Genomic DNA, 4874 nt, shown 5'->3' on the forward strand with positions numbered 1-4874 from the left:
GAGCCGCGTACGAGCCTACTCGAGGCGGAAGAACGAAGCCAGCAAGGGCCTGGCCGCAAGTGCGTTCAATTGTCGGGACGTCCAAGTCCCTCGTTCTTCCGTGCTTCCTCTTTCGGCAAGTCGTTGCGGCACCTTCCCAAAGCGCGCAGACCCGCTAATCGCGACGAGCGCGACGTGGCCGTGCCGCCTTTCCCTCGGCAGCAAGCAAAACGCCTGGCAACGTCGACGCTCCCCTAACCGCGATCTCGCACCGTGTTTCGTGTGGCGAATTCAAAAGCCGGCCGGCGCTGCTGCAACCATTACGGTCGGTACGCATACGCCGCGGAGGGCGGGACGGTCATCGGAGCGTGCGGTTCCTCCATCGAGTACTGCGCACCTCGGCCGTCGCATCGCCGTGCCATGACCGGCCGCGCGTCAACGCGAACCGGTGCCAGCGAGATCCCTCGCCTGCAAGAACCGACCGGCAGCCTCCGTCACCCGAGGACGCGGAGGCGCTTGCCGCGGACGGCGGGACGGTATGCACTGGTGCACAGCGGACCCGTCACATCGCCAGTTCCTTGACCGACCGCCGACGCTTGTGCCGTTCCTCTCGTACTTGGCAGTCGCCGCGCGATTGTCGGGTCTCGTTCTTGCACGCTCGAACGGTCGGGAGGGCACTCGGCTGGCGTTTCGGGAACGCGCAGCCTCGCCTTCTACCGACGTAACCACGACTCGCCGTTCGCGCTCCGCCGCTCCTGTTTACAGTACTAGGCGGTCCCGCAGCGGTCGGGTCGCGCATTTCGAGCGCTTCGAGCCACGGTGCAGTGGCGGGTCGAAAGCCGACCTATGAGTGCGTTGCGCCGTTTGTACCCGCGTCCGCCACCTGGCCGACCGTCCAAGGTCGCGGTGTTGGCGTCCGCTGGGCGCAACAATTTGTCACGGGGTGCCGCTCCACATTCAGGCAGCCCCGTGGGGAAAAGCCGACCCCGCGTCCAAACGGGGTCAGCGGCAGAAAGTGTCGGGCGCAGACGCAGCTGAGGCGCTCACCCTTCACAATCCGTTAATGATCCTTCCGCAGGTTCACCTACGGAAACCTTGTTACGACTTTTACTTCCTCTAAATGATCAAGTTTGGTCATCTTTCCAACAGACCGGCGCAACCGAAAGGCCGCGCCGGACATCGGTCCGAAGACCTCACTAAATCATTCAATCGGTAGTAGCGACGGGCGGTGTGTACAAAGGGCAGGGACGTAATCAACGCGAGCTTATGACTCGCGCTTACTGGGAATTCCTCGTTCAAGGGGAACAATTGCAAGCCCCTATCCCAATCACGAAAGAAGTTCCACGGGTTACCCAGTCTTTTCAGACAGGGATAAAGACACGCTGCTTCCTTCAGTGTAGCGCGCGTGCGGCCCCGGACATCTAAGGGCATCACAGACCTGTTATTGCTCTGTTTCGTGCGGCTAGGAGCCGCTTGTCCCTCTAAGAAGGTTGTAAGGTGCTGGGAACCCCGCACCTATTTAATAGGCTAGAGTCTCGTTCGTTATCGGAATTAACCAGACAAATCGCTCCACCAACTAAGAACGGCCATGCACCACCATCCACCGAATCAAGAAAGAGCTCTCAATCTGTCAATCCTCCCAGTGTCCGGGCCGGGTAAGTTTTCCCGTGTTGAGTCAAATTAAGCCGCAGGCTCCACTCCTGGTGGTGCCCTTCCGTCAATTCCTTTAAGTTTCAGCTTTGCAACCATACTTCCCCCGGAACCCAAATACTTTGGTTTCCCGGAAGCTGCCCGCCGAGTCATTTGAGTAACTCAGGCGGATCGCTGGTTGGCATCGTTTATGGTCAGAACTAGGGCGGTATCTGATCGCCTTCGAACCTCTGACTTTCGTTCTTGATCAATGAAAACATTCTTGGCAAATGCTTTCGCAGTAGTTCGTCTTGCGACGGTCCAAGAATTTCACCTCTAGCGCCGCAATACGAATGCCCCCGTCCGTCCCTCTTAATCATTACCTCGTATTCCAAAAACCAACAGAACAGAAACGAGGTCTTGTTCTATTATTCCATGCAAGTTTATTCAGGCGACTCGCCTGCGTTGAGCACTCTAATTTTTTCAAAGTAAAAGCACCGGCCATCTCGAGGCACACAATGAAGTGCACCAAGAAAGAACCGGCATGATGTTCAGTCCGAGCCGTCGCATCGGGTAGATGCACTACTCGTCTGGAACTGAGATCCAACTACGAGCTTTTTAACCGCAGCAGCTTTAGTATACGCTATTGGAGCTGGAATTACCGCGGCTGCTGGCACCAGACTTGCCCTCCAATTGATCCTCGTTAAAGGATTTAGAGTGTACTCATTTCAATTACGGGGCCTCAAAAGAGTCCCGTATTGTTATTTTTCGTCACTACCTCCCCGTGCCGGGAGTGGGTAATTTGCGCGCCTGCTGCCTTCCTTGGATGTGGTAGCCGTTTCTCAGGCTCCCTCTCCGGAATCGAACCCTGATTCTCCGTTACCCGTAACAACCATGGTAAGCAAGTAACCTACCATCGAAAGTTGATAAGGCAGACACTTGAAAGAAACGTCGCCGGCTCGTGGCCATGCGATCAGCACAAAGTTATCCAGAGTCACCACACAATACGGGCCGAAACCCGATCGATCTTGGTCTAATAAAAGCACCCGTTACCCAAAGGGCTCCAGGCTCACTGCATGTATTAGCTCTAGAATTGCCACAGTTATCCAAGTAGGAAGAAACGATCTAAGGAACCATAACTGATTTAATGAGCCATTCGCGGTTTCGCCTTATTTCGGCATGTACTTAGACATGCATGGCTTAATCTTTGAGACAAGCATATGATTACTGGCAGGATCAACCAGGTAATCGTTCGACTGCGCGTCCGTCCTCGCCTTCGGCGGGCCGGACGCAGTCTGTGTGCGGCGGAGGCCACCTTCAGGCGCCCCAACACGCTTATTTTGCACTCCGAGATGACGGCGTTCGAGCTCGCTACGGCACAACCTTCCCGAAAGACGAGTGGGAGCCGTGCGGCAAGAAGCACGTTCATGCTCGCTCTTTTTCGTTGCATCGACTCGGTCGCGCCGTGCGGGTTGCCCAAGCCCGCTGCACTGTCGGTGGACCGGCCGGAACTAGCAACGGAGCCGAGACTGCAAAGCCGCCAGACGACGGGTCACGCCCGCGTCTTCGGCGCTTTCGCATCTGAATCGCCCGAGGACGACACGGAACACACCTCGATATCGTGGTAAAACGGCACCGTCCGACAACCAGCCCCTAACGCATCAAGCGGATGAGGCTGCAGACGACTGCCGTGGATTCCCCTGGAGCAGACCCGAGGACACGCTTGACGAGGCCGAAGCCCGCCGCATATCAGACACCCGGTCGCTTTCGCGTACGCCGCTCACGAGAACCCCCACATAATAGCAGCGATAAGTACCCAGACCTCCTTGGGCACTAATACGAGCGTACTCGAGAAAATTTCACCGCGGGTGTGCCCCGAAACGTGTGGCACGTTGAGCGTGCCACAAGTCTACGTCGCTCTCAAACCCGCCGAGGTCGTAGAATTTGCGACCCTACTCACGAAATTCCCACCGAGGATACGGCCGCAAACGTACCGCACCTTGGGTAGGCCACGAGTTTGTGCAACACTACGCTGACGGCACAGCACCGAGGTCGTGCGCGCACGCACGGGAAAATTCCGCCGCGGTTTCTGCCGAAAACGTGAGGCACCACGACTCTCCGCAAGTTCGCGTCGACTGCGAAAGACCGAAGTCGTGAACGACGTGTCCGCTACTCGCCGCCGACACGCTGGACACCAAACGTACAACGACTCGACGGCGTCGTAGAGGCCCACGACGCGGTTTTCCTTAACGACGTCTCGGCGTGGCACCGACAGGTTAGAACGGCCGACCAACGTTCCCTGTCCGCCGTTCGGCTCAGTCGAAGGGCTCGGCGACTTCGGCAACGCTGCGAAGCCGCACGGTGACGCACGCCATGTCCCCATTTTTTTTTTTTTTTCTTTCTGCGTCTGCCGGGGTGCCCCTATAATAGCAGCGATAAGCACCCAGACCGCCGTGGGTCGCTCGCCCCGGCTGACGTGGTTTTTCGTACTCCTGCGGCGGTCGCCGTCAAGCACGTCCAAATACGCTACTTTCGTGGGCGCATTCACGCTCTTTCGCTTCGCCGGAGTGCCAGCACTCACTCTGCCAAAAACGGCGAACATCCGAGCGGCGGTTCCCACTTTTGCGTCGGCGTCGCAAACCCCGCCCCGGCAGACGAGGTTTGCCGTACTCGTGCGACGGTGGCCGGCGGGCACGTCGAAAGACGCCGATTATCGTGCGCGAATTGGCGCACCTTGGCTTCACCGGAGTGCCGCCACTGACTCCTCCAAAAACGGCGAAGATCCGAGCGGCGCTTCCCACTTTCGCATCGGCGTCCCGAACTCCGCCCCGGCTGACGCGGTTTACCGTACTCGTGCGACGGTCGCCGGCGAGCACGTGGAAAGACGCCGATATCGTGCCCGAATCGGCTCCGTTCGGCTTCGCCGGAGTGCCAGCACTGGCTCGGCGAAAGACGACGAACATCCGAGCGACGGTTCTCACTATTGCGTACGCGTCGCAAACCCCGCCCCGGCAGACGCACTTTGCCGTACTCGTGCGACGGTCGCCGGCGAGCACGTAGAAAGACGCCGATATCGTGCCGGAATCGGCCCCGTTTGGCTTCGCCGGAGTGCCAGCACTCACTCGGCCACAAACGGCGAACATCCGAGCGGCGGTTCCCACTTAGCCGTCGGCGTCCCGAACTCCGCCCCGGCAGACGCGGTTGCCGAGCTCGTGCGACTAGCGACCGCGAAGCCGTCTCGCGACGCCGCTTTCGTGCGCGGCTCC

At 58.7% G+C, this 4874-nt stretch overlaps 1 non-coding gene across 1 annotated transcript; it reads right to left on the minus strand.

Annotated features, from left to right (window-relative positions):
* Positions 1–1040: 1040 nt before the first annotated feature.
* Positions 1041–2855, minus strand: LOC142791862 (small subunit ribosomal RNA). The gene has a single exon (XR_012890478.1). It is a non-coding gene; the product is annotated as a small subunit ribosomal RNA (ribosomal RNA).
* Between the last annotated feature and the right edge of the window lie 2019 nt (positions 2856–4874).

This window comes from Rhipicephalus microplus, unplaced genomic scaffold (assembly GCF_043290135.1).
Source record: "Rhipicephalus microplus isolate Deutch F79 unplaced genomic scaffold, USDA_Rmic scaffold_191, whole genome shotgun sequence".
In the NCBI taxonomy this organism is placed as follows: Eukaryota; Metazoa; Arthropoda; class Arachnida; order Ixodida; family Ixodidae; genus Rhipicephalus; species Rhipicephalus microplus.